General features: G+C 46.4%; 1 protein-coding gene across 2 annotated transcripts in view; it reads left to right on the top strand.

The window, feature by feature from the left end:
* elovl2 (ELOVL fatty acid elongase 2) overlaps nucleotides 1-27,098 on the top strand; it is a 307,754-nt gene that overhangs the window by 53,490 nt on the left and 227,166 nt on the right. Inside the window, exon 1 of one of the 2 annotated variants that reach the window (XM_085988800.1) lies at nucleotides 23,946-24,044. The exons of the other annotated variant lie outside the window; for it this stretch is intronic. The gene's annotated coding sequence lies outside the window, so the exon portion shown is untranslated. Of the gene's footprint in view, nucleotides 1-23,945; nucleotides 24,045-27,098 lie in introns of those variants that run through there. 2 annotated transcript variants of the gene reach the window in all.

Here is a 27,098-nt window from a genome sequence, read left to right as displayed (position 1 = left end):
CATTGTCTTTCTTATATATTTTTAACTGGGTCCAGTGTTTCCACCTTCCTTTACCCGTTCCAGACCCATCTACATGAGCACGTGTCATTATTCATTAATACTTCATAAGGTCCTGACCATCTGGGTGCTAGCCCTGGTTTGGCTGGTATTATTTCTGCTATCACTTTGCTGTCTATTGCAAAGACCTCCTTCTGGTCGTCCCGTGTATCCTGTTCTCGATCCCGTATAATCTGTTGGTCTTTGGCCTCATGTCTCTAACTATCTGTCCAGATTTATCTTTGGGTAACAGGACAGCCTCCCCAGCAGTCTCCCGGCCGTTTGAGACGGTGCTGCAATTAGTTTATAAGATAACTTCCATTTATCAAATCCTAATTTTCCTTCTATCACTGTGGGGAAATATCAGCTTAACATTATCCTTCTATCACTGTGGGTAAATATCAGCTCAACATTAAGAAACTTAAATTTAATAATGTCCAATATCTTTAAATTCTATTCAGTAATACTGAAGTTGTTGCTTCGTGAACTCAAACAGCTGTCAGTGGAAAGGGTTAACTCCTTCGCAGGCTTTTGAAGGTGGAGCTAAACATTATTGCGTCACTTCACGCAACCCAAAAAAACATCCCTGACTGAAAGACAGTTGTGGTTTCACACTTTGATTCAACATGAACATTTGGGCTTCATTGGTCAGATTCCCTCTCTCAGTTGATCGTTTAGCTGCCCATCCTCTTGTGCGCTTTAATTTATTATTACAGACTCTTTGGGTAGGAGAGAGGTTCCTACTAATTCTTTGATTATATTCTTGTCTCTTACGGGTCTTCTCCTGGTGTCATATATCCCTGCCTACTCCCGTTATCATGTAATCAGACACCACCCCAAAGGCATTCCGACTATCTATATAGGTTTACACATTTTCCTTTGGCTACCCCCCTTTGATCAAATCCTGTATAGGCTGGGCCATTTCTACTTTGTTTCCCGGGCCTGCCTGTTTGTTTGACTTATAATCTGGGGGCCAGTACACTTCATTCGCTTTAGGGTCGACTAAAGCTCCTACTTCTCGCAGTATATCTATCCCTAGGATTGTTCCTTCGGTGTTCTCGCATACCCACAACTGGGTAGGTATTATTATACATCCAATTTCTAGTAAGACTGTTTCGCTCTTATAAGCCCTGATTCTTCGTCCACCGATTCCTGCCATACTAACTGAAAGTTTCGTTCGGGGCAAGGGTAAGTCTGTCAATGAGATTGTGGCTCCTGTGTCTATTAACATTTTGCACTGTCGGCCCCCTACCAATGCATCAACAAACATCCTCGGATCCCCCTCCCCTCTCTGGCGCGGTCCCTTCCTGCTGCCATCCCTAGAAGCTTGCGAGCAATCAAAGCACGCAGCCAGTCCTAATGCCCCTCCCATCTGTTTTTGGGCATTTGTCTCTTCCCTTGTGTCACTATGTATCCTAGGTCGACTACTTCATCCTTCCCTACCTATACCTTTCTAAGGTTTAACTCTAGTCCCGCCTTCTATAAGGCTTCCAGTACCATAGTCAATTAAATATTGTAAAGGGACCTGCCACTATCGGATATTCTTGCGGAGTTGAGTTATCTTATTCAATTTGGACTACACCAATTTACATCAACCAGAATTTCACTGTGGCCACAATGAAAGTCTGGTTTTAATAGGTTAATTTACCTCATAACTCCAAGGTTAGATCTTAGACTGAAACTTAATCTTTCATTAAACAAACTTTTTGTTGCTCTTCTCAGTTTTTACACTTCAGCTTAACTCAAATTGTAATAGGTTTTTTTTTCATTCTAAGGGCACAATCTTATTTGCACATTCTTAAACTTCCAAAATCCCCGACAAGACAAAGGGGTTAAATGCTTTTACTTTAACACAGAGAAGTGGGTGGAGCTACAACACACAGCAGACAGTTCTTTTTCTTAACGGACAGATTTTCAGACAAAGGAATATTGAATCCTCTTAAACATTCCTAATCAGGAAAACATCCACACTCACACATTTTTATACAAACTGTAATTCCAGCATATGTCTAAGGTTCCTTTCACTCAGCAAATCTCGTGTTTTACTTGTCTTGGTACAGATGCTAATAACTTCCATGTTGGTAAAGCTTTAAGTTTATCTTTTCCTTCCTTTTTAAATCTGACTCAACAGCTTTCCCTAGTTTCCAAATCCCTGTTTGTTTGTTTTTTTTTTGCTGGGGTTTCAAATTGGTTCGCCTGCAAATTAGATCTTTTTCCTTCTTTATCTCTCCCTTCTGTTTCAATTCCTTACATTATCTGTTGCCTCTTTATCTTTAGCTCCTCCCCACCAAGCCTTTGGCTCTCTGCACTGTTTCTTTTTATTTTCCAGGAGTCGGGTTATAGAATCCAGGTCCCTTGAGGATTCTTCTTCCACCCTCTTAGTCATAACTAACTGCTATGTTTCACGCATAATTCACGATGTTGAGGAATTAGGTTTGTACGCTACGTTGTTCGCCCCATAGCGTCACCTTCATTAGTTTCTTGCTTTCTATTAGTCACTTCGTTTCGTTAGACACACACCAACCCTTTAGTCCCGAGGTTTCGGTACTGTGGGGTCTGTAGCTCCCGGCGTCCTACTTGATCCTGGCCGTCACGTGGGACTACTGTCCTCTTAATTCAGGCTCAGGCTAGGTGCTTGGGACAGACCTCACCCTTGTCCGTTCTAACCTCTTTATGACCGTAGGGTTTTATCTCATTCACTCACCACGGTGCACCCATTCATTCAATTGTTGAGATTTTGCCGTCTCACGGATTTTAGGGAACTACCTGCCCCTAACTGAGGTATCACCACCTCACCGGTCCTTAGGGAACTACCTGCCCCTACCGAGGTTTTCCCGCCTCACGGTCCTTAGGGAACTACCTGCCCCAAAGGTTGGTAGGGAACTACCTGCCCCTACCGAGGTTTTCCCGCCTCACGGTCCTTAGGGAACTACCTGCCCCAAAGGTTGGTAGGGAACTACCTGCCCCTACCCCTACTGCAGTTTACTTTTTAACCGCCTTCAATTAAAGGTGTCTTTCTTTTTATAGTTCTTTTATACGTCGATTCTGACTCAACGTCTCGCCAGCGATTAACCCCTAATTTTACAGGTGGTAATTAAGACATACTCACCCGTCTTAGGTTAACGCTGTCCGAGAGTCTGGTTCAGAACGCATATCCCATCCTCGTCGCCAATTGATGTAAGCCCCCAAAGTGTGGACTGAGTGATATACACAGTCGACAACACTGGCTTGTTGTAAGAAAGACAGACCCAATAATTGAAGTAAAAACGGTTTATTCAGGCCTGGGGAGCTATGGCTCTTGCGTCCCAACACAAGGCTCCAACTCCACCGAATCTCTTGAGGTTTACACAGTTATACACATTCCGAGACCTCCTACTCCAGAGGTCCAATCGATTTAAAAGTCTATACATTAATCACTAATTAGGTGTGCCTAACTTCTACAAGGTAACCAATAACATAAGTTTCACTTTTCACTGTATGGGCCTGTGGCCCCTCTGATTTCTTGGAAATGAGTCATCAGGTCATGTGATTTCTGAGAAACGAGACCCTCTCTCTCTTGACCACTACTGAGTTTCGTTTTTCCAGAAAAGGGTTATGTCATTGTCTCTTTTTGTAAGTTTCATCTCTCTAAACTGGTATGGTCATTTCTGCAATTAAACATACGAGTAATTAGTACATTTCATCTTTAAACATTTTGCTGCGCAATTGCGTTCTACTAAACGTGCCCTGTTACGCTCATTTTTAAATCTTACTTCACTGACCCTTTCGGGATAGCGCCTTTCCGGAGGTTCTTGTTCTTGGTGCAGAGGCGATTCTGACCCCCTTTCATCGGGTAGTTCATCGGGTTCCACTGCTACTGGGTCTGAAGTAGATACTACCGGTATGTCAGGTTCATCCCCAGGTACTCGAGACATGGGGTTGACGCATTCCTGTGATGCTAAGATCTGATCGACGTGACGTCTCACAATGTTCTCCCCGACATCCACTGTGTACATTAATGGCCCCTGCCTTGTACATATTGTTCCGGGTTGCCACTTCTCTGTTCGATAGTCCCGGGCCAAGACTGGTTGCCCTACATTGAAACTCCTTGTCGGCTTCTCGTTGATGTGCTGGAATTGTTTGTCCTCAACATTTCTTCGCACATTTGGTCTGAGCAAGTCCAGACGAGATCTCAACCTTCGGTTAAAGAACATCATCGCCGGGGTCTGGTTGGTAACTGCATGTGTCGCGCTTCGGTAGGCTAATAAGAAATTGTCCATCTTATGTTGTAGTGGAATTTCCTCATCGCACATAGAGTCATAGAGTTTTACAGCACAGAAAGAGGCCCTTCGGCCCATCGTGTCTGCGCCGTCCATCAATCCCTGTCCAGTCTAATCCCATTTTCCAGCATTTGGTCCATAGCCTTGTATGCAATGGCATTTCAAGTGCTCATCCAAATGCTTCTTGAATGTTGTGAGGGTTCCTGCCTCTACCACCCTTTCAGGCAGAGAGTTCCAGATTCCAACCACCCTCTGGGTGAAAAAGTTCCTCCTCAAATCCCCTCTAAATCTCCTGCCCCTTACCTTGAATCTATGCCCCCTTGTTATTGACCCCCCTACTAAGGGGAAAAGTTCCTCTTTATCTACCCTATCTATGCCCCTCATCATTTTGTACACCTCAATCAGGTCCCCCCTCAGCCTTCTTTGCTCCAAGGAAAACAACCCCAGCCTGTTTAGTCTTTCTTCATAGCTGAGGCGCTCCATCCCAGGTAACATCCTGGTGAACCTTCTCTGCACCCTCTCTAAAGCAATCACATCCTTCCTATAGTGAGGCGATCAGAACTGCACACAGTACTCCAGCTGTGGCCTCACCAGCGTTTTGTACAGTTCCATCATAACCTCCCTGCTCTTATATTCTATGCCTCGGCTAATGAAGGCAAGTATCCCATATGCCTTTTTAACCACCTTATCTACCTGTTCCGCTGCCTTCAGGGATCTATGTACATGCACACCAAGGTCCCTCTGACCCTCTGTATTTCCTAGGGTCCTACCACTCATTGTGTACTCCCTTGCCTTATTTGTCCGTCCAAAATGCATCACCTCGCACTTTTCAGGGTTAAATTCCATTTGCCACTTTTCCGCCCATCTGACCAACTCGTTTATATCTTCCTGTAGCCTGAGGCTTTCCTCCTCACAATTTACCACCCCACCAATTTTCGTGTCATCTGCGAACTTACTGATCATACCTTTTACATTCTCATCCAAATCATTTATGTAGATCACAAACAGCAAGGGACCCAGCACCGATCCCTGAGGTACCCCACTAGACACAGGCTTCCAGTCACAAAAGCAACCTTCGACCATCACCCTCTGCCTCCTGCCACTCAGCCAGTTTAGGATCCAACGCGCCAAGGCACCCTGGATCCCATGGGCTCTTACCTTCTTGACCAGTCTCCTATGCGGGACTTTGTCAAAAGCTTTACTGAAATCCATGTAAACCACATCCACAGCATTTCCCTCATCCACACACCTAGTCACCCCCTCGAAAAATTCAATCAGATTTCTCAGACATGATTTACCCTTGACAAAGCCATGCTGACTATCCCCGATTAATCCTTGCCTCTCCAAGTGGAGACTAATTTTGTCCCTCAGAATTTTTTCCAATAATTTCCCTACCACAGATGTTAGGCTCACTGGCCTGTAATTCCCTTCTTAAAGGTTTGTACGAACCTCTCAGCCAATCCATTGGTGGCTGGATGATATGGGGCGGATGTGTAATGCCTTACCCCATTCCTTTTCATGAATTTTTGGAACTCATCGGACACAAACTGTGGTCCATTATCAGAGCAGATCTGCTCTGGCAACCTGTTTCTGGCAAATATGGTCCGTAGGACTGCAATCGTTTTCTCTGTAGTGGTTGAAGACATCTTTATCACCTCAGGCCACTTTGAATGAGCATCCACTGCTATTAAGAACATTGAGTCCATGAATGGACCAGCGAAATCAATGTGCACCCGTTGCCATGGAGAGGAGGGCCACTCCCATGGGTGTAGAGGGGCATGTGGTGGTGCATTTTGGACCTTCTGGCATCCTAAGCAGCTCTTAGGTCTTCGATTTGTTGATTGATTCCCGGCCACCACACATAAGCCCTAGCTAGGCTTTTCATTTTCACTCCCCCAGATGACCTTCATGTAGCTCATTTAGCACTCTCTCCCTTAACTTGGGTGGAATCACCACTCTGGATCCACACATCACTGTCCCCTGGCATACTGACAGCTGTTCTCTTCTGGATGAGAATGCTGGCAACAGTGAGTCGCCATGTGTTGGCCATCCCCTCACCGTCAATTCATATACCCGTGACAGCGTCGGATCATTGCGGGTCTCCTTCTCTATATCCGCGTTTGTTACTGGCAATCGTTCAATTATCGACGAATAAAATATCTCGATAGGGTCCACTGCTGGTGCTTCCTCCACAGTAGGCAGTGGCAGGCGTGATAGCCCATCAGCGTTCCCATGCTGTCTCGTGCCTTTATATTCTATTTCATATTGATTCGCCCCTAGAAACAGGGACCATCTTTGTAACCGCTGTGCAGTCATTACTGGCACGCCCTTCTTAGGATTAAAGATGGAGACAAGTGGTTGGTGGTCAGTCAGCAAGGTGAATTTCTGTCCATGCAGATAGTGGTTGAATATTTTTACTCCCCATACTAGGCTGAGGGCCTCCCTGTCAATCTGGGCGTAGTTGCGCTCGGCTGAGGTTAGTGACCGAGACGCAAAGGCTACTGGCCTCTCCAAACTGTCCGGGAATTTGTGCGACAGCACCGCTCCAATGCCGTAGGGTGATGCATCACATGCCAAACGAATTGGTAGTGCTGGGTTGAAATGGGCCAACACCTCTTTTGATGTGATCAATTCTTTACACTTCTGGAAAGCTCGTCTACGTTCATCATCCCACTTCCATGGTACCCCTGTTTGCAGTAGGGTGTTCAGCGGGTGTAATACCGTAGACAAATTTGGTAAGAACTTGTGGTAATAGTTTACCAGCCCGAGGAACGACCTCAGTTGTGACACATTTTCCGGTGCTGGAGCCTTGACTACTGCCTCTATCTTGTCAGGGGACTTATGTAACCCCTCTTCATCGATGACGTGGCCGCAATACGAGATCTGTTTCTGGAAAAACTCGCACTTGTGGCGATTAGCTCGTAGCCCATATTCCTTTAATCTGGCAAGCACCTTCTCCAAGTTAGCGAGGTGATCACCGTCATTTTCGCCCGTGACCAAGATGTCGTCCAAATAACACTGGGTCCCTGGAATCCCTTGCAGGACCTGATCCATCGACCTTTGCCAGATAGCCGGAACCGAGGCTACTCCAAACACCAGCCGGTTGTATTGATAGAGACCTTTATGGGTGTTGATCGTAAGGTAATGTTTCAAAGCTTCTTCTACCTGCATTTGCAAGTACGCCTGGGCTAGATCAATTTTTGTGAAGCATTTACCACCAGATAGCAAGGCGAAAATATCCTCAATTCGTGGAAGCGGATATTGCACCGTGTGAAGGACTGGGTTCACTGTCACCTTAAAATCCCCACAGATGCGGACCTTCTTTGGTTCCCCAGGCGTATTACTCAACGACCTCTTCATTACAGGAACGATGGGTGCAGCCCACTCGCTCCAGTCCACTTTGGACAGTACTCCTGAACGTTCCAACCCTTCCAGCTCTGCTTCAACCGCTGGTCTGATCGCATAAGGCACTGGTCTGGCTTTCAGAAACTTTGGGCTTGCATTATCCTCTATTTTAATTGTTGCTGTTATTCCTTTTAGTGTTCCTAGTCCCTCCTGGAACACTTCTTTTGTGTCAGTTAGCATTTTTGACAGTCGTCCAGGTGTGACGTTGTCATCCTTTTTGGCCTCCACCTTCAGTGCCTGTATGGAATGCCAATCTAAATGTATCTTCCGGATCCATTCACGTCCTAGCAGTGGTGGTCCTCCATTTGGCAATACATATATATCCATTTTAGGTATTTCCTGACCTTTATATGTCACTTTCACCCTTATTTTTCCTTTGCGGTAGACTTTTTGCCCCGTATACGTCTTCAAGACAATCTCTGTAGCTTTCAAGGGTATGTGTGAAAATAGCCACTTGTAGTCGCTTTGATTTATGACTGTTAGAGCTGACCCTGTGTCCAATTCCATTTCCACTTGGACTCCGTCTATCTTGAGTGTAACCCAGATAGTCTGGTGATCCTCCATTTCGGTTACATTGGGCCAGAAATTCGCGACCAGAAGCGTGAGTACGGTCGGGGTACTCACGCATTTGGCCGTTGGAAATGCCGGCGTTCAGCAGGAACAGCGCATGCGGGGAACGCCGGCATTTCCAGACCCGAGGTCTATTCACAGCGCGTGCGACTGCACAGGCAGCGCTTGCGCAGTGAACTTTGTGGATTTCAATGATGGATTCAGTGAGGGTAAGTCCTTAGAAGTTACACTTGAAAAAAGCAAGTGTAAAGTTGTTCATTGGCTGCGGAGGAAGATATATTTTATCGTGGAGCTTCTGAAATGCAATATTTTTGTTTGGGAAAGGGAGGGAAGTTATTTTAAGAAATTTTAAGTAAGGTTTAAAGTTAAAAAAAATTTTTGTTTTTTTGAAAGGGTTTTCAGAACGGTAGATAGAAGGAGCAATTGTGGCTGTGTGAATGGAATGTGATAATGAGTTATGTATGTATGTCCACATATATTCCTTTACGTATATGTATGTATGTTTTATATTCCTTTACTAATGTGTATGAATGTATGTTTTTAATTATGATTTTCCAATAAGTTACTTTCTCTGAAAGTCATAATTAAATAATACATTCATACACATAAGTAAAGGAATATATACATAACACGCAAAGGAATATATACAGACATACATACTTTCAGAAGCTCCACGATAATAAATATCTTCCTCCGCAGCCTCTGGAGCAACTGTACCCATGCTTTTTTCATGTGTAAGTTGTAATGACTTGACCTCACTGAAAGCATTAATGAAAGCGGCGAATTATACTGCGCACGCGCTGCCTGTGCAGTCGCACGCGTTCTGCCTCTGAACCCCTTCGTTCAGAGGACAGGAAATGCCGGTTTTCCACACATGCACTGTGCATGCTGAAAACCGGCATTTCATCCGGCCAGATGCGTAAGTACCCCGACCGTACTCGCGCATTTGGAAGGGAATTACTGGGCCAACATTTTACATGTCAATAAAATGAAAAATTTAACAATTGCACGACTTGCCCCCTCGCATCTGCGACTGAGGGTCCAAGGAGGTGCATTGCGCAAGAGGTCATCATCGTACGTATCCTCACACTGTTCCCTTTGGGGAACTGTATGAAGTGGTGGAAGGATTTATGGCCGTGATTAACGCTCATTCCGTGACCGTAACCATCTTTGAACCAGCCATTAGGGTGGTTAGTCCTATGGCGGGAGGGTTTTACGGGCTCCCACAACCCATCTGAGGGGGGGGGGCCACCAACACCCACGGACGCAAGTATCCCGCTGGATGTCCACCCAGAATTTAAAGTTGGAGCTCCGACTCCACTTGCCGGGACTGTCTGGAGTGGGGTTCAAAACCCTACTCCTTCTGGCCCAGCGGCGGGGATGCTTACTGCTACGCAAAAGGCCCACTCCGCACAAAAGGTGACACCCATATGTTTCCTGCGCCTTTTTCCTCCCCGTGACTGGAGCCCTATGCTGCCATTTCACGTTGCTAATCGGATTGGGCCTTTGTCATAGCGGTAGGATCCCCGCCGCTGGGCCAGATCAGGGTAGGGTTTCGAACCCCGCTCCAGACAGTCCCGGCAAGTGGAGTCGGAGCTCCGGCTCTAAATTCTGGGTTGACATCCAGTGGGATATTTGCGTCCGTGGGTGTGGGTGGCCCCCCCTCCTTGTATAGCTTGTGGGAGCCCGTAAAACCCTCCCGCCATAGGACTAACCGCCCTAATGGCTGGTTCAAAGATGGTTACGGTCACGGAATGAGCGTTAATCATGGCCATAAATCCTTCCACCACTTCATACAGTTCCCCAAAGGGAACAGTGTGAAGACACGTATGACGACGACATTGCTAAATAAATAAATGGAATTAAAAAAATTCTTTTAGGGCTTTTAAAAGTCTTTAAATTGCTTTAATTCTCTTTAAAACTACTTCAGATTACTCAAAATAATGTAAACATTTAAAAAAGTTTATAAAAGTTACCAAAATCTTCAAAAAACTTCCAAAAACCTATTTAAACTGCTGCTTTGCATGTAAAAATGCTTAGCAGCTTGACAGAAACATTGGGGGCGTGTCCAGTGAAACTGAGACCTCAAGGGGCGTGTCTCACTTGCACTGCACGCTCCTGGCTTCGCGCTGGCTGCACTCCTGGGCGGCGTGACGTCATACGCTGCCCGGGATTCTTCTTTTTCAAACACCAAGTCCAGGCGTCCCTGGAGCTGATCGGCAGTAGCACGGGGTAAGTGCATATGCGGGGCTTGCACGCGCGGCAAGCCCCGTTCACCAATTTCTGGCCCCATATGTAGTTTCGAACAACCCAGCTCCTTGCTTCCGGAGTCTGTGTTACTTTTCTGTTCGTCTGAACCACTGTCCATCACCTGCTGTACCTTTTTGTACTTCTCCTGTGGAGATTTCTTACTGTTGGTTTTCTTCCCAGACCTGCAGACTCTTGCTATGTGTCCTGCTTTCCCACACTGTCTGCACACTTGGTCCTTGAACCAACAATCTCTCTGGTCATGTGTTGTTCTGCCGCAGCGATAGCACTTCCCTGTTCCATAGGTCATTTCGTTGGTGCCATATTCTTGCGGTCTCCGTTGTATCTCTGCAGCGCCCCTTGCGGCTGCTTCGTGTGATGCTGCCATACTGAAAGCTTTGTCCAGCGTAAGGTCCTTTTCTGATAGAAGCCGTTTCTGGGTTCCTTCACTTTGTAGCCCACACACAAACTTGTCCCTTAACGTGTCTGCTAGTCCGGCTCCAAACTGGCAGTATTTCGATAGCTTGCGCAGTTCCGTTAGGTACTCAGCATTGCTTTCGTCTTTGTGTTGGTTCCTTTTATGGAACTTAAATCGTTCTGCTATCAGCAGCGGTGTGGGGTTTAAGTGGTCCTGTAGGATTTCTACTATGCTTTCAAAATTCTTGTTTACCGGCTTCTCTGGGGTTATTAGATTACGCAGTAACCCATAAGTTTTTGCACCCATGGAATTTAACAGAACCAGTGCTTTATTAGCATCTGGTACTTCATTCGCCCTGCAGTACCCCTCAATACGTTCCACATATGTCGCCCAATCTTCGACTTCATTGTCGAACGTAGAGATACTGCCATTCTTCGGCATCCTTGGTTGTGCGTTAACTATCACCAATGGCGCCTCCCGTGCTTCCCCTTCTTCTCCGCTGGCAAAAAATGGCATCTCCCGCACTTTCCTTCCTTCCCGCACTCACCCGTCTTCTCCGCTGTGGCTTCGCAAAATGGCGTCTCCCGCGCTCTTCCTTCCTTCTTCTCCGCGGCTCAATGGCGCCTCCCGCGCTCTCCCTGCTTCTCCGCAGCTCAATGGCGTCTCCCCTTGCTTCACCCCACGGACCCTGATCAGCCCGTGATCCCTGGCTGTGCTCTGCACGTTCTTCTCTTGGTATTTGTCGACGCCGCTCAGTCTAGAACCCGGCTGTTTCTTACCCTCTCTCCGGTTTTGCAGTATTTTTCCTCGACGCCGCTCGGTGATCAACCCCCGGCTGCGCCCTGCTCGCTTCGCCCTTTTTTTTACCCCGTCGACGCTGCCCGGCTCTCTCTGCCGTCGGTCGGCTCCAGCCGCCGCTGCTCGGGAAGGGTCTGCTCTGGACCTGTCGTCGGTCTCTTACTGCTCGTTGTGGCTGGGGAACCAAGCCCAGCTCTCCACAGCCTCCCCAGTGAAGTTGGATCTCTGCCTGACTGCTAGGCGGTTGCTCGCGGTCGACGCCCGTGTTCCTGGACACGACTTTTTTTGTTTTTTTTGTTTAATGTTGCAGGTAGATTCGCATCAACACTCGTCGCCACTGTCAGATCCGTGGTTCAGTGGATAAATAATTACACGGATGCTGTACATAAACAAATAACAGGTCTTTACTGGAGGAGGGCAATCTCTAGACTGGAGTACAGAGGCATGCGCACAGCTTATATACCGGTGTGGTTACTGCCGGTACTACAGTATACAGGAGCTGTAAAAAGTAGTTCTGACTTAAAGCACATACACTACAGAGAGATTCAAAAAACTGAAAGCTGCACCCTGTTCTATGCTCAGAGAGATCAGTGGGTATAGTGAGGGCTTACACCTTATGGACTACTCCATTTACTTTCCCTCCAGAAGGTGGAGCTTAAGATCCTCCAATCTTTCCTTATTGCTCATCTCATTTTACACTTTTGCCCTTCTCTGCACCTGCCCAATACATCTATGTCTCTTCTGCAATTTAGTAATCAGGAATGCATACAGTTCTCCAAGTGAGGTCAGTGCATCATAGCTCTACAGATTTATATTTCACTTCTGGCTATGTATCCCAATATTGATTTTATTTTTAAAATTCCTTTAATTAGGTCATAATCTGCAAGATGTAGCTGTATTCTAGACCTGAGTGCAGCTGAGATATAGAGCTTTTAAAAAATTTGTTCCTGGGATTTGGGCCTCGCTGGCAAAGCCAGCGTTTATTGCCCATCACTAATTGCCCTTGAGAAAGTGGTGGTGAGCCGCCACCTTGAACTGCTGCAGTCCATGTGGTGAAGGTACTCCCACAGTGCTGTTAGGGAGGGAGTTCCAGGAGTTTGACCCAGTGACGATGAAGGAACAGCGATATATTTCCAAGTCGGGATGGTGTGTAACTTGGAGGGGAACTTGCAGGTGATGATGTTCCCATGTGCCTGCTGCCTTTCTCTATCTAGGTGCTAGACGTTGTGGGTTTGGGAGGTGCTGTTGAAGAAGCCTTGGCGAATTGCTGCCATGCATCTTGTAGAGGCTACACACTGCAGCCACGGTGTGCTGGTGGTGGAGGGACTGAATGTTTAAGGTGGTGGATGGGGTGCCAATCAAGCGGGCTGCTTTGTCCTGCAAGGTGTTGAGCTTCTTGAGTGTTGTTGGAGCTGCACTCATCCAGGCAAGTTGCGAGTATTCCATCACAATCCTGACTTGTGCCTTGCAGATGGTGGAAAGGCTTTGGGGAGTCAGGAGGTGAGACACTCGCCGCAGAATACCTAGCCTCTGACCTGCTCTTGTTGCCACAGTATTTATGTGGCTGTTCCAGTTAAGTTTCTGATCAATGGTGACCCCCAGGATGTTGATGGTAGGGGATTCAGCGATGGGAATGCCGTCGAATGTCCAGGGGGCGGTGGTTAGATTCTTGCTTGTTGGAGATAGTTATTGCCTGGCATTTGTGTGGCGTGAATGTTACTTGCCACTTATCAGCCCAAGCCTGAATGTTGTCCAGATCTTGCTGCATGCGGACATGGACTGCTTCATTACCTGAGGAGTTGCGAATGGAACTGAACACTGTGCAATCATCAACGAACATCCCCACTTCTGACCTTATGTCGGAGGGAAGGTCATTGATGAAACAGCTGAAGATGGTTGGGCTTAGAACACTGCCCTGAGGAACTCCTGCAGTGCTGTCCTGGGACTGAGATGATTGCTCTCCAACAACTACAACCATCTTCCTTTGTGCTAGTTATGACTCCAGCTAGTGGAGAATTTTCCCCCTGTGTAATTCAGCTCTTTTGTCTATGTTTGGACCAAGGCTGTAATGAGGTCTGGAGCTGAGTGGTCCTGGTGGAACCCAAACTGGGCATCAGTGAGCAGGTTATTGGTGAGTAAGTGCTGCTTGATGGCATTGTCAACAACACCTTTCATTAATTTGCTGATGATTGAGAGTAGACTGATGGGGCGGTAATTGGCCGGATTGGATTTGTCCTGCTTTTTGTGGACAGGACATAGCTGGGCAGTTTTCCACATTTTCAGATAGATGCAAGTGTTGTAGCTGTACTGGAACAGCTTGGCTAGAGAAGTGGCTAGTTCTGGAGCACTAGTCTTTAGCACAACAGCCGGGATGATGTCAGGGCCCATAGCCTTTGCTGTATCCAGTGCGCTCATCCATATCTTTATCACATGGAGTGAATCGAATTGGCTGAAGCCTGGTTTCTGTGAAGTGTGGGGACTTCAGGAATAGGTCAAGATGGATCATCCACTTGGGATTTCTGGCTGAAGATGGTTGTCAGCGCTTCAGCCTTGTCTTTTGCACTTGTGTGCTGGGCTCCGCCATCATTTAGAATGGGGATGTTCATGGAGCCTCCTCCTACTGTTAGTTACAACACTGGCATCCTGTTAACTACAAACACTGGCATCTACCTGACTATGTGAGTGTCTCACCTCCTCGCTTCCCACAGCCTTTCCACCAACTACAAGGCACAAGTCAGAAGTGTGATGGAATATTCTCCACTTGCCTGGATGAGTGTAGCTCCAACAACACTCAAGAAGCTTGACACCATCCAAGACAAAGCAGCCCGCTTGACTGGCACCCCGTCCACCACCTTTAACATTCACTCCCTGCATCACTGGCGCACAGTGGCTGCAGTGTGTACCATCTACAAGATGCACTGCAGCTACTCGCCAAAACTTCGACAGCACCTCCCAAACCCGCGACATCTACCACCTAGAAGGACAAGGGCAGCAGGTGCATGGGAACACCATCACCTGTAAGTTCCCCTCCAAGATGCACACCATCCTGACTTGGAAATATATTGCCGTTCCTTCATCGTCGCTGGGTCAAAATCCTGGAACTCCCTCCCTAACAGCACTGTGTGGACTGCAGTGGTTCAAGAAGGTGGCTCACCACCACCTTCTCAAGGGCAATTAGGGATGAGCAATAAATGCTGGCGTTGCCAGTGACACCCACATCCCAGGAACGAATTTAAAAAAAGTTGTTTAATTGGCAGGACTGCAGAGCTTTGATCTGATCCATTGATTGTGGGATCGCTTAGCTTTCTCTATAGCATGCTGCTTCCGCTGTTTAGAATGCATGTAGTCCTGTGTTTCAGCTTCCCCAGGTTGGCACCTCATTTTTAGGTACGCCTTGCGCTGCTCCTGGCATGCTCTTCTGCATTCTGCATTGAACCAGGGTTGGTCCCCTGGCTTGATGGTAATGGTAGAGTGAGGGATATGCTGGGCCATGAGGTTGCAGATTCTGGTGGAATACAATTCTGCTGCTGCTGCTGAAGGCCCACTGCATCTCATGGATGCCCAGTTTTGAGCTGCTAGATCTGTTCTGAATCTATCCCATTTAGCACGGTGGTAATGCCACACAACACGATGGAGGGTGTCCTCAGTGTGAAGACGGGACTTCGTCTCCACAAGGAATGTGCGATGGTCACTGCTACCAATGCTGTCATGGACAGATGCATCTGCGACAGGTAGGTTGGTGAGGACGAGGTCGAGTAGATTTTTCCCTCGTGTTGGTTCTCTCATCACCTGCCTCAGGCCCAGTTTGGTAGCGATGTCCTTCAGGACTCGGCCATTAGTGGTGCTACCAAGCCAATCTGATGGACATTGATGTTCCCCACCCAGAGTACATTCTGTGCCCTTGCTACCCTCAGTGCTTCTCCCAAGTGGTGTTCAACATGGAGGAGTACTGATTCATTAGCTGAGAGAGGGCGGTAGGTGGTAATCAGCAGGAGGATTCCTTGCCCATGCTTGACCTAAAGCCATAAGGCTTTGACTTCATGGGGTCTGGAGTCAGTGTTGAGGACCCCCAGGGCCACTCCTTCCCAACTGTATACTACTGTGCCGCCACTAGTGGTGGGTCTGTCCTGCCGATGGGACAGGACATCCCCAGGGATGGTGATGGAGGAGTCTGGGACATTGGCTGAAAGGCATGATTTTGTGAGTGTGATTATATCAGACTGTTGTTTGACTAGTCTGTGGAACAACTCTCCCAATTTTGGCACAAGTCCCCAGATGTTAGTGAGGAGGACCTTACAGGGTCTACTGGGTGTGCCGTTGTCATGCTTGAAGCCTGTGCCGAGGTCGATGCCAGGTGGTCCATCTGGTTTTATTCTTATTGCTTTTCGTAGCGGTTTGTTACAACTGAGTGGCTTGCTAGGCCATTTCAGAGGGCAGTTAAGAATCAACCACATTGTTGTGGGTCTGAAGTCACACTTAGGCCAGACCAGATAAGGATGACAGATTTCCTTCTCTAAAGGACATTAATGAACCAGATGGGTTTTTATGACAATCCGATAGTTTCATGGTCATCATTACTGCTACTGTTTTATTGGAGATTTATTTAATTAAGTGAATTTAAATTCCATAGCTGCCGTGGTGGGATTTTACCTCCCAGCTCTAGGATCATTAGTCCAGGCCTCTGGATTACTAGTCCAGTAACATAACCGGTATGCTACCGTTGCCGTGATACCAAAGTCTTGCTAGGATCTGTGCCGACAGAAGAATCTTGCATTGTCTGCTCCATTGTCTCAACATTGAAAGTGATGAGTTTACTTTACTTCCAGTTTCATATTAAAGTTGCGCTGTGCTGATTCACTTCCCTTCATTTGTATACGTATTTAGCCTATTCATTCTTCCAATGTATAAATTTTGCCTTTGTGAATATTAAATGTAATTTAAATTTGTCTGCCCATTTACAAAACTTGTAAACTAAGTACTTCTACCAAATGTTAACTGCATCCTTTACCCCTACTGCACTTTATATTTTTCTGTTAGCTACAAATTTAATAAGCTTAAGTTTTTTGCATTTGCATAATTTATATTGATGAGAAACAACAAGCCTCTCCCTCCCCACTGCTCTGACACTGACACGATGGTATTGAACGCAGCACTTACATGAGTACTAATTTCTTATCTCACCCCATTTCCATGGTTTCATTAGTAGCCCTTTGTGTGGGACTTTGTGAAAGGTTTTCTGAAAATCCAAATAAACCATATCATAGGGAGATCTAATATGTGCTGTATCTGTAACCTCCTCACACAAGTTGGGGCTATTAAACAGCACCATGCGATTCTAAACCCATATTGGATGTTTATTATTAAGCTATTGCTATATATGTGCACCTCCAATCTACTCCTTAGTTTGGTTTCTATTGTTTAATTAAGGGTAATCGGTTTTTAACTGTTCCCCTTTTTAAGTATAGGCACAATATTTGATTGCTTCCAGTAGTGTGGAACCTCACCAACATACAATGGCCCATATTTTCTGGTGCCTACGGGTGTGGATGTGGTGCCGACATGCCCCTGAGGGCCCCGCAAGTTCTGGGTTTTCACAGGCGCAGCGCATGTGCGCAAACCCAGAACTTGTGGTCTGTCAAGAATCTTCGGGAATCCCCGGGAAAAGGTCATCCGTGGGCGGAGAGTTGGGCTCAACTACTGCCCAGCAAATACCCGTGAAATTCTTATGCCTGGTAAAAGCAGGGGTAAGGCCTGCTTTTACCAGCGTAAGAGTTTAAATGAACATAAAAATGTTTTTTTTCAATTATTTAAACATTAAAACACCTGTAAAATAAGTTAGTTATTTTTAGCTCCTTTAAAATATTTAAATTTATTTTTCAAAAAATTTAATTTTTGTTTTAAATGTTTAATTAAATTGTATTTTAATTAATTTTAAATATGTAATTTTTTTAATGTATTTGTTATGTAAATGTTTTTTTGTGATCCCCATTCATGCTTATGGGGATTCCATATGTACGGAATCTCCATAAGCATGAATGGGGATCCCCCTTCTTTCATTGGTTGGGCCGGCCCATGTGATCGTAGGGGCGCTTGAGAATCGCCTGCGCTCCTGGGATACATGGGTCTCTGCGCATGTCTATGTATAGAGGCCCAGGAGCACGAGTCCCCGTGGATCCAGGGCCATCAGGTAGGTGTGTAGATTTATTGCCATTTAGAGGCATCCGCCCGTGGGAAGCCTCCGACCGCAATTTCAGGCCCATTGATTCTTTCATGCTGTGGTCAGGGCTCCAAAACATTATAGGATATCTGCTAATTTCCAACCCTAAACATTCCTTTACTTCTGTGATATTGCTCATCTTTCAGTCTGTCATACTTTTACTGTACAGGAAAGAAAACGTTAGTTCAAATTCACAGCAGAAGCTAAACATGAAAAGAAACAAGCAGCTCTGAATGTAAATTTGGACAAGAAAAAGTAATGCTGACAAATCTCAGAACTAAACATAAGAGCCAGGAACTGAGACTGTTGTGCACCCTGTTGTGCCGGGTCTGGTGCTATTGGTTGCTAAGCACCAGCTTTGTAGGCAAATGTGGCAGCCAATTTGTGCATGGCATGGGACAACTAACAGCAAATGAGATAAATGACCAGTTAATCTGTTTTGGTTAAGGGATGAATGTTGGCCAGGACACCAGTAGAACTCCCTGCTCTTCTTCCAATATTGTCACGGAATCTTTTATATCTACCGGAGCAGGTTTATTGCCTCTTTGGAAAGATGCACAGTAAGGAAAATGCACAATATGCAACACTTCAAAAGGGCAATAAAGGTAAGTAACTAACATGAAAATAAATAAGTATTCAACAGTAGTGGCAAGGATATAACATTCCTTTTTGGACAGTATGATCTCATCAGCAGAATTCACTATCCAACACAGATAGATGATCTGTCAGTATCATGCCATGAGATATTCATGCATTATTAATTAGGCTTTTAGCTAGCAAAGATCTGTAAGATGATACAGTATAAACCATCCTGCTGTTTGCAGTCTTCAACAACCTCTTGTTAAGACTTGAGGTGAAGAATTAATAAGTGAAAGAAAACTCTCTGAAGACTCTTTAGACTACTAAACTCAGCTACACTGAAGTGCATTGTATTATCAATTAATTGCCTCTGGACCATGCAATTTCAGCAACTCCGGTGTCTCACTGCCAGACCTATTTGGATATGTAATTCTAAGATACCGATCTGACTAAGTGCTTGTAGCATTTGATGTACTCTGCCTTCCTAAGCAGCCAGTGTCCTTGCTAGATTGTCCCGAGTCATTAGTGATATCTCAGCTGTGACTCAGTGAGTAGCACTCTTGCCTCTGAAGGTTGTGGGTTCAAATCCGACTCCAGAAACTTGAGCCGATAATCTGGGATGACACTCCAGTGTGGTACTGAGGGAGTGCTGCACTGTTGGAGGTGCGGTCTTTCGGAAGAGATGTCTCTCAGGTGGATGTAAGAAGAGCAGGTGAGTTCTCCCCGCGGGGTGTCCGAATGAATATTTACCCCTCAATCCACAGGACTAAAACCGATCTGGTCATTATAACATTGCTGTTTGTGGAACCATGCCGTGCGCATATTGGCTGCCATGTTTCCAACAGTCACTAGAATCATAGGAGGCCATTTAGCCCGTCGAGCCCGTGCCAGCTCTCTGCAAGAGCACTTCGGCTAGTCCCAATCCCCCGCCCTTTTCCCGTAACCCTGCAATTTTTTTTCCTTCAGGTACTTCTCTAATTCCCTTTTGAAAGCAACGATTGAGTCTGCCTCCCCCACCCTTTTCAGGCAGTGCATTCCAGATCCTAACCACTTGCTGCGTAAAAAAGTTTTTCCTCATGTTGCCTTTGGATCTCCTGCCAATCACCTTAAATCTGTGTCCTCTGGTTCTCGACCTGTCTGCCAATGGGAACAGTTTCTCTCTATCTACTCTGTCTAGACCCCTCATGATTTTGAACACCTCTATCAAATCTCCAATCAACTTTCTCTGCTCTAAGGAGAATAACACCAGCTTCTCCAGTCTATCCACGTAACTGAAGTCCCTCATCCCTGGAACCATTCTCGTAAATCTTTCCTGCACCCTCTCTAAAGCCGTCACATCCTTCCTAAAGTGCGGTGCCCAGAATTGGACACAATACTCCAGTTGAGGCCAAACCAGTGTTTTATAAAGGTTCATCATAACTTCCTTGCCTCTATTTATAAAGCCCAGGATCCCGTATGCTTTTTTTAACCGCTTTCTCAACATGGCCTGCCACCTTCAACGATTTGTGCACATATACCCTCCAGCTCGCTCTGTTCATGCACCCCCTTTAGGATTGTACCCTTTATTGCCTCTTCTCGTTCTTCCTACCAAAATGTATCACTTTGCACTTTTCTGTGTTAAACTTCATCTGCCACGTGTCCACCCATTCCACCAGCCTGTCTATGTCTTCTTGAACTCTATCCCTATCCTCCTCACTGTTCACCATGCTTCCAAGTTTTGTGTCATCTGCAAATTTTGAAATAGTGCCCTGTACACCTAAGTCCAAATCATTAATATATATCAAGAAAAGCAGTGGTCCTAGTACCGACCCCTGGGGAACACCACTGTATACCTTCCTCCAGCCCGAAAAATAACCATTCTCCGCTACTCTCTATTTCCTGTCACTTAGCCAATTTCGTATCCATGCTGTCACTGTCCCTTTCATTCCATGGGCTTCAACTTTGCTGGCAAGCCTATTATGTGGCACTTTATCAAACGCCTTTTGGAAGTCCATGCACACCACATCAACCACATTGCCCTCATCAACCCTCTCTGTTATCTCATCAAAAAATTCAATCAGGTTAGTTAAACACGTGCTGGCTTTCCTTAATTACTCCACACTTGTTCAAATGACTGTTAATTTTGTCCCGGATTATTGTTTCTAAAAGCTTCCCCACCACCGAGGTTAAGCTCACTGGTCTGTAGTTGCTGGGTTGATCCTTACACCCTTTTTTGAACAAGCATGTAACATTTGCAATTCTCTAGTCCTCTGGCACCACCCCCGTATCCAAGGAGGATTGGAAAAAAATGGCCAGTACCTCCGCAATTTCCACCTTTACATCCCTCAGCATCCTAGGATGTATTCCGTCCGGTCCCGGTGACTTATCTACTTTAGGTACAACCAGCCTTTCTAGTACCCCCTCTCTATCAGTTTTTATCCCATCCAATATCTCAACTACCTCCTCTTTCACTATGAATTTGGCAGCATCTTCTTCTTGGTAAAGACAGATGCAAAGTACTCATTTAGTACATGAGCCATGCCCTCTGCCTCCATGCATAGGTCTCCTTTTTGGTCCCTAATCGGCCTCATCCCTCCTCTTACTACCCGTTTACTATTTTTATGCTGAGAGAAGTCTTTTGGATTTCCATTTATGTTAGCTGCCAGCCTATTCTCATATACCCTCTTTGCCCCTCTTATTTCCTTTTTCACTTCCCCTCTGAACTTTCTGTATTCAGGCTGGTTCTCACTTGTATTCTCAACCTGACATCTGTCATACACCCCTTTTTTCTGCTTTATCTTATTTTCCATCTCTTTCGTCAGGGAGCTCTGGCTTTGGTTGCCCTACCTTTGAGCCCCCTCGTGGGAATGTACCTCGTCTGTACCCGAACCATCTTCTCTTTAAAGGCAGCCCATTGTTCAATTACAGTTCTGCGTGCCAATCTTTGATTCCAATTTACCCGGGCCAGGTCCATTCTCAACCCACTGAAATTGGCTCTCCTCCAATTCAGTATTTTTGACTCTAGATTGCTCTTTGTCCTTTTCCATAGATAACCTAAACCTTATGATACTATGATCACTGTTCCCTAAATGATATCTTACTGAAACTTGATCCACCTCATTTCCCAGAACCAGATCCTCGTTGGGCCAGAAATTTACTGATCAAGAAATTATTCCTGAACACACTTCAGAAATACTTCCCCCTCTCTGTCCTTTACACTATTACTATCCCAGTCTATATTAGGATAGTTGAAGTCCCCACCCCATTATCACTACTCTATAGTTCTTGCACCTCTCTGTAATTTCCCTGCACATTTGCTCCTCTATATCCTTCCCACTAGTAGGTCGCCTATAGAATACACCTAGTAGTGTAATGGCACCTCTATTATTTCTCAAATCTAACCAAATAGATTCTGTCCTTGACCCTGATGCGCTATCAATTACTCATAAAAGACTGAGAGTTAAGAGAGTAACTAAAGGCTTTTATTAACAAAAGAATGAAGGTCTGCCTCGAGTGGTCGACCGGTCCAGAAATACAAAGGGCTGGGGAGCAGTCACCTTTATACTAGGACTTGTGGGAGGAGTCAGCCGAGGCATGTCCAGGCATGTACACAGTGGAATACAAACAGTGGTTTACCACAGACCCCTCCAGGACATCCTCTCTCTCCAGCACTAATATTCTCCTTAATCAATACTGCCACCCCACCTCCTTTCTTTCCTTCCCTATCTTTCCTGAACATCTTATATCCAGGAATATTTAATACCCAATCCTGCCCTTTTTTGGGCCAGGTCTCTGTTATCGCCACAACATCATATTCCCATGTGTCTCTTTGCGCCTGCAGCTCACCAACCTTATTGACCACGCTTCATGCGTTTACACACATGCACTGTAAACCTATCTTAGACCTTCTTGTATTCTCTTTGTCTGACCCCACTTAGTACCGTACTATCTCTTACTCTAGTGCTATCTGTATCTCCCACTCTTTTGTGCACCATGTTTCTCCTTTCTAATGCTACATCCTGGTTCCCATCCCCCTGCCAAATTAGTTTAAACCCTCCCCAACAGCACTAGCAACCCCTCTTCCCACCCTGCGAGGATATTGGTCCCGGCTCTGTTGAGGTGCAACCCGTCCGGCCTGTACAGGACCCACCTCCCCCAGAACCGGTCCCAATGTCCCAGGTCACGCATTCATCTGCTCTATCCTCCTATTTCTAAACTCACTAGCGTGTGGCACCAGGAGTAATCTGGAGATTACTACCTTTGACGTCCTGCTTCTTAATCTCTTTCCTGGCTTGTAGGAATTGCTAGATTCCTAACCAAAGGACTGAGATCGAGTCAGTCTGTCAACCAAACGAAGTTTAATACTGTTTTGCAGAAATGGCAATCAAAACGCAGGAGAACTAACTAACAGGTCTATGCTCAATGCTGGCTCCACGAGGACTGATGGAAAACGCTCCTCAGTCCGACGTCATGACGTTTCCCGCCGTTGGGAACGTCACGTGACCTACGCGGTGACGTCATCACATTCGGTCTTAATCCTACAGAGACCGCGCTATTTACATGCAGTAAAACGAATACAGATGCTGTTACAGATAATTATGTACATCGATATAAGAGTCCCTTGGTGGCTCTGCCACAGGCTCCCTAAAATCTACCTGCAGGACCTCATCCCTCTTTCTACCTATGTTGTTGATACTGATATGGACCACGACCTCTTGGCTGTTCACCCCCCCCCCCTTAGAATGTTCTGCAGCTGCTCAGTGACATCCTTGACCCCGACACCAGGGAGGCAACCTACCATCCTGGAATCATGTCTGCGGCCGCAGAAACGCCTGTCTATTCCCCTAACTATTGAATACCTTATCACTATTGCCTTCCCGATCTTCCTCCTCAACAGGAGAGCTTGGACCTGTGGGAGAGCAGCAGCGCGACCGGCGGCACTTAAAACCGGCGGGTTCAGCAGAGGCGAGGTCAGAGAGCTTGGACCTGTGGGAGAGCAGCAGCGCGACCGGCGGCACTTAAAACCGGCGGGTTCAGCAGAGGCGAGGTCAGAGAGCTTGGACCTGTGGGAGAGCAGCAGCGCGACCGGCGGCACTTAAAACCGGCGGTTTCAGCAGAGGCGAGGTCAGAGAGCTTGGACCTGTGGGAGAGCAGCAGCGCGACCGGCGGCACTTAAAACCGGCGGGTTCAGCAGAGGCGAGGTCAGAGAGCTTGGACCTGTGGGAGAGCAGCAGCGCGACCGGCGGCACTTAAAACCGGCGGGTTCAGCAGAGGCGAGGTCAGAGAGCTTGGACCTGTGGGAGAGCAGCAGCGCGACCGGCGGCACTTAAAACCGGCGGGTTCAGCAGAGGCGGGACCAAATCAACAGCAGAGCAGAGAGGCCCACAGCCCCGAGACCGGAGAAGCAGCGGACCTGCGCGGGAGCAGCCCGAGGCGGGAGAGCTTAAAGGCTTGAGAGGGAGCAGTCAGAGGCACCGACCAATCCAGGTTCCAGGAGAGAGCTGGTGCAGTCGGGAGAGCAGGAGGCCAGTAACTGGTGAGTTTAAAAGCTCACCTTTCGCGGGCTTTTTCTTTCACAGCTGGTGCAGTCAGGAGAGCAGGAGGCCAGTAACTCTTATATAAGTGGAGCTGTTGCTAAACCCGAAACACTACAGTGTAGTGTCTCCCACCCTTCCACCTCCTCTAACCTTTTAGGGGTTAGGGGAAGTTGAAAAGGTAGGTTCAATTTATTTTATTTCAGGAGCCTAACCTAGGTGGAAAAGGTTCCAGGACAGGAGGCGGCAGTGAAAATACAACACCACAAAACAGGTAGGTGACTGGTTGGTGAGTACTTTCACAAACTTATTCTAAGTAGAATTCAATAATTAAGCTAAATCGTAGTAAATAAAAGGGTCTTGTAAGGGTTAAGTCATGGAAGGGCAGCTCAGACCCGTGTCATGCTCCTCCTGTGCCATGTGGGAAATCAGGGACACTGTCCCTGACAACTATGTGTGCAGGAAGTGTGTCCAGCTGCAGCTTCTAGCGGACCGCATGGCGGCGCTGGAGCTGCGAATGGACTCACTCTGGAGCATACGCGATGCTGAGGATCTTGTGGATAGCACATTCAGTGAGTTGGTCACACCGCAGGTAAAGGCTAGCTCAGACAGTAAATGGGTGACCAAAAGGCAGGGTAAAGGCAGGAAGGTAGTGCAGGAGTCACCTGCGGTCATCTCCCTCCAAAACAGGTTTACCGTTTTGGGTACTGTTGGGGGAGATGACTTATCAGGGGAAGGCACCAGCAGCCAGGTTCAGGGCACCATGACTGGCTCTGCTGCACAGAAGGGCGGGAAAAAGAGGGATAGGGCTATAGTGATAGGGGATTCAATTGTAAGGGGGATAGACAGGAGTTTCTGTGGCCGAGACCGAGATTCCAAGATGGTATGTTGCCTCCCTGGTGCAAGGGTCAAGGATGTCTCGGAGCGGGTGCAGAGCATTCTGAAGGGGGAGGGGGATCAGCCAGTTGTCGTGGTACATGTAGGTACCAACGATGTAGGTAAAAAGAGGGAGGAGGTCCTACAAGCTGAATTTAGGGAGTTAGGAGCTAAATTGAAAAGTAGGACCTCAAAGGTAGTAATCTCTGGATTGCTACCAGTGCCACGAGCTAATAAGTTTAGAGAGAGTAAGATAGATAAGCTAAATACGTGGCTTGAGCAGTGGTGCAAGGGAGAGGGATTTAAATTCCTGAGGCATTGGAACCAGTTCTTGGGGAGGAGTGACCTGTACCAAGGGGACGGTCTACACCTGAACTGTGAGGGAGCCGATGTCCTCGGGGTAATATTTTCTAGGGCGGTTCGGGAGGATTTAAACTAATTTGGCAGGGGGATGGGAACCTAGGTAGTGGAAAAGAGGGAAGTCATATGAAGTCAGAAATAGATGGTAGAAAGGTGAGAAGCAATAAGCAAAGGAGAGAAACACAAAGGGCCAAACTAATTCATAATGAGAGTGTGAAAAAAGCAAGCCTGAAGGCTTTGTATCTTAATGCTAGAAGCATTAGGAACAAGGTGGATGAATTAGTTGTGGAAATAGAGGTAAACAAGTATGATTTGATTGGGATTACAGAAACGTGGCTGCAGGGTGGGCAAGGCTGGGAACTTAACATCCAGGGATATACAATATTTAGGAAGGATCGGCAAAAAGGTAGGGGAGGTGGGGTAGCATTGCTGGTAAAGGAGGGGATTAATGCAATGGAAAGGAAGGATATTAACTCGGAGGAAACGGAATCTGTATGGGTAGAAATGAGAAATAGCAAGGGGAGGAAAACGTTAGTGGGTGTGATATATAGGCCTCCAAATAGTAATATGGAGGTGAGGGAAGGCATAAAAAGGGAAATTAGAGAAGCGTGCGATAAGAGCACAGCTGTCATCATGGGTGACTTTAATTTACATATTGATTGGACTACCCAAACTAGTAAAAATTCTGAGGAGGAGGAATTCCTGGAATGTTTTCGGGACGGTTATCTGGACCAATATGTCGAGGAGCCGACTCGAGATCAGGCCATTTTAGACTGGGTATTGTGCAATGAGAAGGGACTTATCAGCAATCTTCTTGTACGAGGCCCCTTGGGTCAGAGCGATCATAATATGATCGAGCTCTCAGTCGAGATGGAGAGTGAGGAAATTGAATCAGAGACTAAGGTCCAGAACTTAAATAAAGGGAATTACGAGGGTATGAGACGGGAATTGGGTAAGATTGATTGGGTGGTGTTTCTGGGGGGATTGACAGTGGATAGACAATGGCAAGCATTCAAAGATAGAATGGAAGAATTCCAGAACATGTTTATACCGGTTTGGCACAAAAATAAACCTAAAAAGGTGACTCAACCGTGGATAACGAGGGAAATTAGGGACAGCATAAAATAAAAAAAAAGGGCATATCAACTGGCAAAAAAAAGCACCAGACCGGAAGATTGGGGGCAGTACAAGATACAGCAAAAGAGGACAAAGGGATTAATCAGGAAGGGGAAAATAGAATACGAAAGTAAACTTGCAGCAAACATAAAGACAGACTGCAAAAGCTTTTATCGGTATATCAGGAGGAAAAGACTGGTAAAATCCCAAGTCGGTCCCTTGCAGTCCGATTCGGGAGAATATATAATGGAGAATAAGGAAATGGCAGACCAATTAAACTCATACTTTGGTTCTGTATTCACAAAGGAGGACACAAATAACCTCCCAGGAATATCGGCAAACATAGGGACTAATGAGAGGGAGGAGCTGACAGAAATTTGTATCTCTAGGGATATGGTGCTGGGTAAGTTGAGGGGACTGAAGGCCGACAAATCCCCGGGGCCTGATAAACTACATCCTAGGGTACTTAAGGAGGTGGCCCTGGAGATAGCAGATGCTCTAAGGATCATCTTCTGGAACTCCATTGACTCGGGAACAGTACCCGTGGATTGGAGGGTAGCTAATGTTACCCCAATATTTAAAAAGGGGGGTAGAGAGAAAGCAGGGAATTATAGACCAGTAAGCCTTACATCGGTTGTGGGCAGAATGCTAGAGTCCATTATTAAGGATAAAATAGCGGAGCACTTGACAAATGGGGAAAGGAT

Source organism: Somniosus microcephalus, chromosome 5 (assembly GCF_052327205.1).
Source record: "Somniosus microcephalus isolate GS21.2 chromosome 5, FLI_Smic_1.0, whole genome shotgun sequence".
NCBI lineage: Eukaryota > Metazoa > Chordata > Chondrichthyes > Squaliformes > Somniosidae > Somniosus > Somniosus microcephalus.
Note: the sequence above shows the minus strand (reverse complement) of the source record. Positions and strands in the feature narration are given on the sequence as shown.